The 13,516-nt window shown below is 32.5% G+C and overlaps 1 pseudogene; it reads left to right on the forward strand.

The window, feature by feature from the left end:
- The first annotated feature begins 577 nt into the window (after window positions 1-577).
- Window positions 578-5,197, forward strand: LOC149568478 (isoleucine--tRNA ligase, chloroplastic/mitochondrial-like; annotated as a pseudogene).
- The last annotated feature ends 8,319 nt before the right edge of the window (window positions 5,198-13,516 follow it).

Genomic DNA, 13,516 nt, shown 5'->3' on the forward strand with positions numbered 1-13,516 from the left:
ATTAAATCTCCATTTTTTTTCAATTAAATTTATCTACTATAACTCAGTCTATGTGATTATCACATCACTTAATTCAATATAAAGCATTTTTACCTTGTCATTCCATCAGTGTGAAGCCAGTTTCGGTTTTTTTAATATAAAATCCATTTACTAATTCACCTTTTTAGATTTGACTTTTGACATTACTGAAATTTGTTTGTCTAACTTTTACCATTGTGAATCACTTGCAATTTACATCATAGGTATAAAATTTAGTGCTGATTTTTCTTTATGCTGCTACCATAACTTTCTTTGAGTAATCATCACCCAAATAGTGTAAGTCATTACTGAATTTGATACAGATATACAGAGGAATACTATGAAGCTCAAAAACTCATTAATGTGCTCATGTGCATTAACTTGAATGCAATTCCAACTTATGAAGTGCATAATAAAGCTAAACATGCAACTTCAAATCCCTGCCCATAATAATTCTTATATTTGTTATCAGCAAAAGTCCAACAGCATAAAGATAATCACGTGATAATCTTCTATTATGGGAAAAAAATAAAGACACTACAATGCTGACCTTCAGAAAATGGATTTTAGAGGAAGTTTGAAGGTAGCGAAACCAGCTGGTTATTTACATAATATAGAGTTATACCATCAAACACATATTGCTCAGGTAGGTTTGCATCTGAACTAACAAAAGTTGCATATAATTTCATATTCACAAATGTTTAATGCTTCTGAAAACACAACTTTTAGCTTCCAACCGTTTGGGCCATGACATCTCTGTTTTGAAAGTTAAGATATAACATTATTATGAGATGTAATATTGATATGTGATCTGGTATTCATTTCTTGAAACTTGAGATGGTTGTCTTTTATTTTTTAATTAATGTTAAATCTTTTCTCCTCTACCTTATCCGTATTTCCAGGTTGATGTGGATATTGCGACGCACATCTATATATATGATGATGGTCCCAAACGAAGGTCAGTGGCATCTATTTCAAATTGTATTGAAGTTTGGTTTTGTTTAAAGTTGTCATTCTCTGGTTTCTTCTGCATTCCTTATTTTAATATGTGTTTGTATAAAATACAGCAGTTATCATTGTAGATGTATTAAATACATGATAAGTAAATATTGGTGATGTGATGGCTCCAGTTCTTTGTAAAATTTCTTGGTTCTGCTTTTCACTTAAACCCTCACACCATCTTTTTTGTGGCTGCCGGGGCTTCTTGGTTAGTCACGGGTTTCCTTGTTCTATAAATATTGTTCCTATTCCAGGCTAGTGTTTAGGTTTTTCTCCTAGCAAGAATGGCATTTTTGCAGTGAGCATTCTAGCAACCTGGAAGCGTGCTTTCTTGGTAAAGGGGGTCTCGGTGATGGTTGTAGCTATTTTAAATGTTAATTCTTGACCCTTTGATGTGTTTATGGTGAATGAACCTTTGGCTAGGGATTTGAGCTTGGTAGAATGCCTATAAAAGATTTGCTTCCTGGTTGTAGGATCATCTGTTGTGGGATAATCTTAATATTCTGAGTTGTGTTTGATTTGCAAGTTTAAGTAATTTTGGTTTGAATTATTTGATATCCATGCTTACATTCCATACATTGGAAGTCTTTTCTTTTAAAGGATAGTGGTATTATTTTCTGTGCTTAGGGTTTTGTAATATACTGCCCAAATGTTTTAAACTAAAATATATCAATTTTCACATGTTACAGTGCACACACATTTTGTCAAATAGTTTGCATTCCAGTCCAGCTGCTTAAGGTTTTGTTTCAACTTGTTTTGAGAGATGTTACAAATAGTCATCATAACCTCAACTATCTGACTTCACATCTTTCTGATAACTCCATTCAGACAAAATTATTGCCATAATGTAATCAACAGATTATTTTTATAACCCCTGAATATTACTGTATATAGAATGATATTTTTATAACCTGGACAAAGTTAACTCTCCAATCGGAAATCTCCTTTGCTCCTTTTGACTGTAGAGCCACCTTTGACACGGTAGGAAACCCATATAAAATGTACTGTTTGATTCTTTTTTGACAGGTAGTGGCTAGTTAAAAAAACAAGTCATAAAGGCTGGGTGGGATGTTAGCAAGGCTCTTAAGCCTCAAGATAATTATCATCCCTCCTTTTTGAGATGTATGACTCTCCCTTGGGAGCTAAAAAATAGTATGGCTGAGCAGCCTTGGCTAAAATAAAATATTATTCATAGTTCCACCGTTCTTTGCACTAACTGCACGTATATACTCTCTACTACTTTGACCATTTACACACACCACAAAAATAATTATATGCTGTCATAACTCAATAAATTCGTACCCAGGATTCCTAAGCTAGCAATTTCTCTACTGAAATGCAAATGTGTGAGTGAATCCACCATTAATTTGACTGGGAAGAAATTTGTCATCTTTGAAGACAAATACTTGTACGATTTTGTCCTAGGGTTTGAAGTTGAACTCACAGCCCTAACTTTGGAAATGAGAATTAAAATGACCAAGATGTGAAAATGAGCTCCTTCAATACCCTACAATTTTGCCTTTATTGAAATAATAATAAACCTTTTCGCCCCACAAAATGATTCTATATTATTTCTACCTTTTAACTTAAGTCACTTTATAAAAATTAATTTAAAAAACTAGTTGGCAACTTTAATTTAAGATGATCTAATAAATTAAATTATTTACTTCTAATTTTTTTGAATTAGCCTTTGGGAACAAATAGGCTAATTATCTACCCTGAATTCCTAAGTGGAAGGAGGGGATATTACATGTCTTTTTGTTATCAGTTGTATAATATTGAAATATAACATGTTTATTTTAGAGAGACTGGTATTTTGGGAAGTTATTCTTTCACTAAAGTTGTGGTATAGTGCCTTCAACCTTCAACATGATTTCACCTTGATATTCCAAAATTGGGTCAAATTGCCAAATCTCTATTGGAAATTTTTGGTAGAATCTTGTGTAGAGGTCAGTGGATTATTTTAATCTTTGGAGATCACTAAAAATCCTCATCCTATCTTTGCATGTATCCAAGCAAAAATGGATATTCCAATGGATCTTATGGTTCAAAGTGGATGATCCTCTGTGGAAAAAATGTTGGATTATGTGAAGATGATTTTTAGATTGTGCAATAGTTATAGTATATGGAAATATACATTTAAACATATATATATATATATATATATATATATATATATATATATATATATATATATATATATACATAAATACAATTGTGTGTGTGTGTGTGTGTGTACACACACACACACACACACACACACACACACACACACACACACATATATATATATATATGAGATTTATATGAGATTAACTTGCACTAGTGATTAACAGTGGCAAATGGAAGAAAAAAAGGAACTACAATTTATTATTCTCCTTAGCATTGCAGATATGTAAAACAATGAGTTAAATATCAAGTGTTGTCAAATTAATGGACAGTCATATGCTAAATCATTTCCAATTAGCATAAATCAACATAGAAGTTATATGAAAGTATGAAGGAACAAGCATACGGTTGACTTGACTCAGACAAGCTTCACCCTAAAAGCCAATTCAACAGCATGTGAACCAGAAATACAAAAGTTGTGGGATGAGAAACAGATATTAAATAGGGTTACAAACAAGAACACGGGGGATTTTTTACTCTTCACGATGGTCCCCCTTATGCCAGTGGAGATTTGCATATTGGGCATGCCTTGAACAAGATACTGAAAGATTTTCTCAACAGATATATGCTACTTGAAGGGTGTAAGTTGCACTATGTGCCTAGTTGGGATTGCCATGGGCTACCCATTGAGCTCAAAGTTCTATAGTCCATAGACCAAGAGGCAAGGAAAGAGCTCACACCATTGAAACTAAGAAAGAAAGCTACTCAAATTGCCAAGAAGCTATGTGTTTATATATGTTTAAACACATATATATAACATGTGTGTTTATATTCAAGAAAATACAATTGGTAGGTATAAAGCTAAGTCACACAACCTTTGCCAGCATTATTGATGCCTATGCCAAAATAAGAGCTTTGGAATAAGCTATGTTGACACACATCAAAGCATAAAGAATTTTTGCCAGATGTTATAGTCACAATTGCCATGGTAGACATGTTTGAAAAATGGAAGCATAGAAACGACATGTGAATTTTTTGACAAAATTCACAAACAAAGTGTGGTCATGGCATGCCATGATTGCCAGAAATACATCAAAATAGATTTGATGAGATTATATATATGTTTAAGTTGATTATCCTAGTAACTAATATGCTTCTTCATTAATATGCCCAATATGATAAGAAAACTCAGCAACTATGCATAGCAAGTTATATGCTAAAAGAAAATCATTTAGGAGATATAAAATATGGGGAGAGTAGGACAATCCCTATCTGACACTTGCTCCAAAGTATGAAGCTGCACAGATTGAAGTATTTGGGCAAATGTTTTTTCAGAACCACATTTACAGAGGGTAGAAATTGATTCATTGGAGTCCCTCATCTGGCATGTCTTTGGCTAAGGCTAAGTTGGAGTATCTAGAGGGACACATATCAAGAAGTGTTTATGTTATTTTCAAGGTGGTTAACATAGTAGACACAACTACTGATTTTCTCAAAGGACTTCTACCTAGTTTGGGTTTGGTTGTCTGGGCTACAACCCCATGGACAATTCCTAGAAACATTGTTGTTGCAGTCAATGGTCAGCTTCTTTATGTAGTGGTCTAGGTAAGAACAAAATCATCTGTAGATCCTACTACAAAAGGTGTTAAAAACTTTTTTTGAAAGTAGCCAACATATTGTTGTTGTAGTAGATTTAGTTAGTACTCTACAATTGAAGTGGGGGGTTCAGCTTGATGTGTTGGAAACATTTTGTAGTTCAGATCTTGAAAATTGCAGTTATATCCATCCCTTAGAAAATAAGGAATGCCCTATTGTTGTGGGTGGAGATTACATAATGATAGAATCTAAAACGAGGCTAGTTCATACTACTCTAGGCCATAACGAAGAAGATTTTTTGACTAGCATGAAATATAAGCTTCTAGTACTGTCTCCTATAGATGATAATGGAAAGTTTATTGAAGAAAATGAGTAGTTTTCTGGTTTGGATATCTTGGGTGATGGAAATATGGAAATTTTCAAGAGCATAGATGAACACTTCACTGACAATGTCATCCACAAAACCCTTGTCTAAAATTATCTCTTGTAAGAATACAAATATTGTCTGATACACAGAGCTAACTTAAATAGCTATTTCAATTTGAAATTGAGAGGAGGAGAGGTAGAGCTCCCAATAGTCTTGTAGAATTGGTTATTTATTCTACACATGAAATATCTATCCAATTTCCTTATAGTTCAACCAAATGTCATGTCCAATATTTATTTGATATGCATGTTAGTACATAGAATTACCATACAATTGCTTAGGAGTGCATCTCAATGATTGGGAATGGTGTTTTTAAAATGCATTGGGGAAGAGTTAAACCCACTTAAAATGTTTTCCAATTAAAGACATTTGGAATACTTTATCAATTACAAAACAAGGAGATAAGAGTATATTCTAGAGATGCTCGAGTTTTTGCCTATTCTTAAATGTAAGGATTGGGGGTGAATAAGATGAATTCATGCTAAAATTAATTATCTGACAAGTAAAATAAATAAATTATAGCAACTCTAAATATTGTGAAACTAAGGAACACGTTTTCTTGATGTTGAAAAATGTGACTTTGGTTGATGCTTTATACCTATCTCAAGAATCTTGTTGATTAACCCTACACAGGTTGGCTCTCTTTTACTTCCGTACTTTCATATAAATGATTTTAAGTTGCTAAGATTTAAGTGGTATTTATTTAACTATTTGAGTTAGTTTAGATTCTTATAAAGTTGATTCTCCTAGATAAATTAATACTCTCAATGACTACATTTAAATATCTTTTTAGCAAAAAAGGGTAGTTTGGGTTTTGAATGTCCTTAGACAAGATTTTGTTTTGAATTAATTTTAAAGCTAACATATGCTTCTATTTGCTGATATTTTGTTAGGGTTAAGGGCAACCAAAAAATAGCATGCATTTGGTGCAATCTGTTCATGTTTTATAGAGGTGACCAATATTTTGACTCTAATGCAACACTTTATTGAAATGGACATGATCAAGGATTACCTGTATGATTTATTTATGGTAGGATGTCTAAATAGATTTCCTTGAACACTATGATGAAATTGTTTTTGTTGAAAACAACTCATTGAACAATCATAGATCAAAGTAAATAAGATATAGAATGTAAAACTAGGAAGGAGCCTCTATAGATTTGAGCTGATTTGCTTGAACATTATGATGAAAATGTTTTTATTGGGTTGATGATAGCATTGAACAATCATAATTCAAAGTAAATAAAAGAGAGAATCTAAAACTATGAAAGAACAATAGATTTGAGTAGATTTTCTTAGGCATTATGATTAAAAAGTTTTTGTTAATAATAGAATTGAACAATCATAGCTCAAAGTAAATAAATGAGAGAATTTGAAACCATGAAAGAATCTCTATAGATTTGAGTAGATTTCTTTTAACATTATAATGAAATTTTTTTTGTTGACAATAAAATTGAAAAATCATAGCTCAAAATTTTAAAAAAAAATTCTCAAAAAACCTTACAAAAGGTCAAATTTTTGGACAAGGACCTTGCCTACAATTTTTAGTGGCCTTAGAGGATTGGGGATTTTGGATCTCTGAGGTAATAAGCTCAGAGATTCCATTGATATGTTCCTATTTTCATGCCCAGAAATGCAGCAACAAAATTTACAATGGAATAGTTATACTGTGCCATTTTCGTAACTTCTTTCAACTCTTCTTTTCTTGCATCTCCTTCTATGGCTATTTTTTCTACTAGGTTTTCCACTTTCCTTTTCCTAGTAGAACTATATAATTATTCTCTCACCATACTATACTTCTCTTGGTAGGTAACTCATCTCTAACAATTAGTGTCCCTAGGTAACTCTAGCATCACCTTACAATACCCTTCTAGCATCTCTTGTGTCACTTCATAACCCATAAGATATATGAAAATATTCCATGGGTCAACTACTTTCATGTAGGTATAATTGATCTATTTCCACAATACGGAAAATTTTCTCTACATACTTCTCTATAATTTCCCTTGAAATTCTATATATTTATTTCATATTAATCTAAAAGCCTTTAATCGTTCCAAGTTACCTTCTATAATCATAGCCTTATTCTACATGTTGTACTAATCAATGATAAGTTCCATAGTGCATTTATTAGACACCCAAGATGAATTTGACATATTAGGGAATTTATGCAAGATATGAAAGTATATATACATAATCAGTTATCCAAATCTAAATGGTTGGATCTTTTCATGTTTGATTATCCTCAAATTTTGAAGTAGTTGTTGCCTTATGATCTTGCACACATCAAAATTTTCCTTTTTCTATAACTGTCTTATATGTAGTTTATATGACTCCTGCTATCATTGATATGTATCTTGAACTACAATACATATTATATCCTAGAATCTTTGCTAAACATCTTACATTAATTTTTCCTAATATAAGAAAATTATATTTCTCTTCTATCCCATTTAGTCCCTATTTTTTCTCAACTTCCTTCTTTATAATTTTAGGTCAATAAAAATATGTATCAATTCCTTACTTTTCTAGGTGGTTTGGTATCCTAACCAAACATATCATCATGATTTTTTCTCAAAATAGTTATTAAATAGATTATTGAGGTTTAAATTATCCATTTTTTTCTATGGCACAACCTTCTACCAAAGTCCACCATTCTCACAGGGTACTTGAGTCCCTTAGTGAAAGTAGCATCTTGCAATGTCACATAGTAATAGTCAATTACATATGGATAATAGTTTGTTGTGCTGAGCCTGCATGGGTTGATGAGTTGGCTTAAGGTTATGGGTAGTTCCCCATGGTCTCAGGTACAAATCTCTCCTAGATATAAGAGGTGAGAAATCTTACCGATGGTTGATTTCACCAATGGGGGACTAGTCTCACCATAGCTCACATTCCCTATTGGTTCACTAGACTAGATTGTGAAGACACCCCATGCAAAGAAAAGGAATAGCTATAATAACTTGGAAAGACCAAACCTGAGCCTATCTAGCTTTGATAGGTCTTCCTAGAACATTTAGTGGGAGGAAAGTAATTAAAAGGTCCAAATGTTCTAGATAGTGGGGCTAGTACTCAAACCTTAATACTTGCAAATTGATTATAGTGCAAACTATTATCAGGAGCTTCTTATGTGAGGTACCTATTGTCAAGGATTAATAATCACTCAAATCCAAGGAAGAGTAAGATAAGAAAGTCACATTTGTACATCACTCCTTGATTGTTATTCTTGACTTGTAAATTGGGTATGTATCAAAAGGCTAGACCTAAGCATGGGATACATAAATTTCCTAGGGACTTTTTCACCTTGTCCAAATAGATTTGGAGCTTGTCAACACATCTAAAACATTTTCATTACCAAATACTTTTCAAATTTGTACATACATGTAAAGATCAAGCTAAAGGTGTAGGTTTGATATTGCAAGGACTCCGCCTCAGACCAAAATTTGGGTAAGAAATGTAAATCATGCATTTAAAGGTTTACTTAAAGTGAAAGGGAATAATATGATACCCCATCAAAAGATCACAAGCAGAATTTTAAGTTTTCAACTTAGTGTTGCAGAGTTAATGCAAGTAGCTTCTAATATTCAAGGTTATTTTAGGCCTCATTACAGTGGCACTATGGGAAAAGTTGACTGGAAAACAAAATAGAAAGAACAAAATCTGAAGCATGTTTCTTCATTGAGATGATTAAGAAAAGAATTTGATGGTCACGTTAGCTTCAAAAAAAAAGAGATAGTTCGAATGTTCTACGTGTCTCTTAAACATTAGAAATCCACCTATTTATTAAATCTCTTGAATTTTTATTAGAAATGATCAAAAGGGAAGAATAGAGAGTGGGTGGGAAAGCATATTAAGGAGATTACAAGATCAAAGCACTAGGTGGAAGAAAGTTTAAAACTCCAGGTATTGAAGAAGATTTATAGAAATATGTAACAAAATATACCATTGAACTTTGTAAGTTCATGGCTACTTAGGAAGGCAACCTATCAAAGGCTTTCTTGATAAAAAAAATTTGGGTTCAAAAAACCTACAGAGACAATCAATCAAAGCCTTCAAAAAAGGAGATATTCATTGAGACATCTTAATGAATATACTCAATGAATATCTCCTTTTCCTACCCTACTCAATGAATATTCATTGAGATATTGTGGAAACTTTTATGTTCAAATGAGCCTACAATCTTCAAAATAGGCACCATGGTCCATAAAATTCAATGCCTGAATAGATGGTCACATTAATAGATGATTCCCAATTTAGTCTAATTAAAGCTTTTGACATTATCTCTTTTTTGGTTGAAATTAAAGCCTATTTTTCAATGAGAAATCCCAATTGCAAACCGAAAATGAAGACCCCCCAAAATGTATTGTTTTCTTGTACTGATCAGTGACATTACATAGAAAGTAAACAAGGCTAATAAAATACCAATATGTGTTAATAATACCTATGGAAGATTTTTCCATGGATTTTTTTGATCCACCAGGGCCTTTTGTTCACAAAAAGCTGCAACCTAAGACAATAGATAGCATTATGCTAATTTAGAGATAAAGCTAGTGCTTCCCTAATAAAACAATGTTTATAGAGAAAGAAGAAGACAACATACCAAAGATCTAGTGTTGCTCTTGAAAATGGTGATGTTAACTTCAAAGGCTTTCTCCAAAGAAGAGGCGACTCTAATGACATGGTATAAGATACTAAAAGATTTTATCGACAGGCACCATACATAGATAGTGGTTTCAAAGCCCCAAAAGCAAAACAAATGCATTCCAAATAGATGATCTTGGTGGCCATAAACGATAGGGTGGTTGATTCTTACCTCCTTTCTCCTCTCCTATTGACCCTGCCCCAAACTCCCACCCACTAAAATTGCATGTGTGAAAACAAAATGAACACTACCTTGCCCTTTTTTATTATCACATCATATGTTCAGAAGGTCAAAATTTTGACTATCAATTTAACCATGGTCAAAATGTCAATGATAGCGGGCCCATTTTTTTTAAAAAAATAAATTTAACCCAAATAGGCCTTTGGTAAAAAATTATGGTTGAAAATGGGGGCCTAATGTACTAGTGACAAATGAGGCTATGCGTTGAACTTTTTGGATCATTAGTGGCTGGCTTTTGACATCTCTCCACATAGCAATTTAGAGGTGCCATTCTATTTCATTAAAAAATTGTATGCCAAATTTGTGTTGCACCTCGAGGTGAACTATTGGAGCATGAGGCCCAACATGGGTGTAGGAGGAGCTCCTCAAAATAGACCCTTTTCCTAGTGGAAGAAAGTTGGCACTTTTGTCCCCCCTGCTGATGTCTTCCCCCCTCTCTCAAACTATGAGAGCCATGCATAGATTGAGTAGCCTATTAGGTAAAAGCATAGATCTATGTCACCATTTGATATCAAAAACCTATTTTGGTCAAATCTCATTTCACTCTCAAAACTCAATTTTTTCAAAAACTAAAAATACCCTTTTGTAGATCTCATGTTCAATATCATCATTATATAAATTTTTGAGTGTTTTGATTAGTTATAATATGTTATGATTTTAAAATATTATAAGTCGATATTTCAACATTTTAGAAGATTCTCCCTCAAAAAAAGGGAAAAATAGTAAATCCTATCAAAAAAATTAAAAAATTATATGTATCTCTAGAGGAGAGAGTCCTCTTCATGAATATGTAATTATTTTTCAAGAAGGTGCAGATTTGATAAGGAAGTTTTGACGAGAGGAAAAAACTATTGGATTTTGATAAGGTCCAGCTTGATTACTTATAACAAAGAAAATATACATAAAAAATAATTATTTCTTTTTTTATGCACTAGATATACAAGTCATCTATAAGATATTTTCAAATCAAAACAAAAAAAGATGATTTTCATATACTTTTTTGATGGGAACTACACCCTATGTTTTTAATAGTTTAAAAAGGGACTTCAAAATAAAATAAAATGAATAAATTATTACTCAAAAAAATAATAAAAATTATAGCCATAAAAGTCATCCAATTCTACACATTTCATCAGTTTACATCATCTTCAAATTCTAAACAGAAATACCATTTTTTTTGTCATTAATGTTGAACTGTCACATTATGATATCACGTTTCTTTATAAAAGGTGACACAGGTTTGTGCTTTTACCCTATTGATATCCTAGGCTACGTTAGTGTTGTCTCCTTGTGTTGATGATGCTAGCGCGAGTTCATCGTCGGTCAGCTCATCACATGTTTGTGTGCCACATACTTACATAACATGCAAGAATATTTGTCTGGGTCCCATTGGTGATCTTTCTAAGTATGTCCCATTGGTGATCTTTCTAAGTATTAGTTTGTATTTGAGAAGGATACATTAGATGCACGTACAAAGGCTACTCACCCTACCATGAAAGAGGAGGGGCATACAAAGGCATGGAATCCTTTTGTGTCAGTACATGCATACATTTTTTTGTTACAACATATGTGATTTAAAGTTAATCTTTAGAGTAATTTTAATTTTTAACCCATACTGACTTATGCATGTATGTGATCTTTATTCATGTTTAGTTGATGACTAAGGAGGAGCTTAGGCAGGTTGATAATGTCATGCTCTTTGCTATTTCATTTGGCCTTGAGACATCTATAGTACATTATGTTGTGTTCTCATTGTTTTTTTTATTTGATATTGGAACATATATGTTTTCTAATCTTTCTTTTCTCTTATAGGTATCACTTGTTAGTGGGGAGAAAAGTGTGGGGGATGAGGCACAACCCATTGACAAGGGAAAGGTAATTAGATGCTTTTAAAGTGATTAAATATTTATGCATTCTTGTAAAAATTTTATGGTAATGAAATTTAATTACATTCTTTATTGTATAGGGCATGGCTATTGGTGATGAGTCTAGGTAGATTCTACATCACAAACCCTCTGGTGTTTCCATTCGCAGTGAGAGCCCCATCATATGTATAAGTATCATTTATTTTTTATTTTCCTTATTTTCATAAATAAATTCAAAACTGATTTCTGTCATATTAACAACTAGTATTTTGTATCTTGTAGGAAATACCTAGTGCACAGGAGGTTGGATGCCAGAGTTTTGTATCTTTGCTAACACAACCATTATATACAGAGGAGGAGTTGATAGAGGTAAGTTGTATTTTGAATTCTTGATTATATGTTATAAATTTAGCATTCTATAAATTATAATGTTATAGTTTAAGTTGTAGATTCATCTAACAAACATACTTGAACATACACAGTCCATAATCAATGAGGTTCAAGCATTTTCGAGGACATATGAGAGGACTCTTGACCAATGCAAGAGGTCAAAAAGAGAGGTATTTATGATGAAAGTTTAATACTATAAATCCTCATTAAAAAAAAGATCAATATGCATTTGAGTAATTCAATGTTAGATACATGGAATCATATAAATATAGTAGTCTAACTTTGGGTTTTCCTTTTCTGTTTATGTAGGAGACATCCAATCCACCTACTATAGTGAAGAGGCTACATTTTGATCATCCAATAGTAGCATAGGATAGTATAGTTGTCATAGGATTTGTCATGAGACATTTTGAGATGGCATATGCCACATTGTATATAGAAACATTGATATTATACACATTCTGATGGCATGATCAGCCACATTTTGTTTATGGATCTATGTATTTTGATATATATATTTGCATAATTTTTCTATGGATACATGAACTTTGATATATATTTGTGTAATTTTTCTATGGATGCATGTATTTATATATATATTTTTGTCATTTATGTGCACAATGATATACATATTAATTTAGTATAGTATTGTTCAATTTATCATGAATTGTGTTTATTGAATATCATTCATTTTGATCGTGTTTGTCATATTCAATTGAAATGTAATAATTTTTGAATAACATTTTATCAACCATTATTATCAAATTTTGATGCAGTGTTTAATTTGAAATTCTATCATATATGTTTAATTTGAAATGATCTCTGCAATCCCTTAAGATGTCACTATGGTTCACCTGCCCAAACATGATTAGAGAAACTTGAAAATGAGATAGGTTATTGGAGGCCTTGATGTTACAATTCTATAGCATTCAAAATTTCATTGATAGCCCCCATGAGCTTCGAGTTACAACCCTTGAAAGATTGACCTCGAAATGCACTTAGAGCACCTTGGAGACTCTTCAGTATAGGGTGGCCACGAATGATGGAGGCTCTCCACAACTGGAACAAGAGTGTCACTAGAGTTCACCCACCTATCCAAAGCTAATGGTATTGATGATTCGATGCCAAGATCATCGATTTCAAAGTTATGCTATGATGCACCTAAGAACTGAGGCACTGTGCTAGTTTTGGCATCGAGCGAGATTGTTGTCCTGAATCCAAACAAAATGT

Source organism: Cupressus sempervirens, chromosome 3, assembly GCF_028749045.1.
Source record: "Cupressus sempervirens isolate cs-2001-9-10 chromosome 3, ASM2874904v1, whole genome shotgun sequence".
NCBI lineage: Eukaryota > Viridiplantae > Streptophyta > Pinopsida > Cupressales > Cupressaceae > Cupressus > Cupressus sempervirens.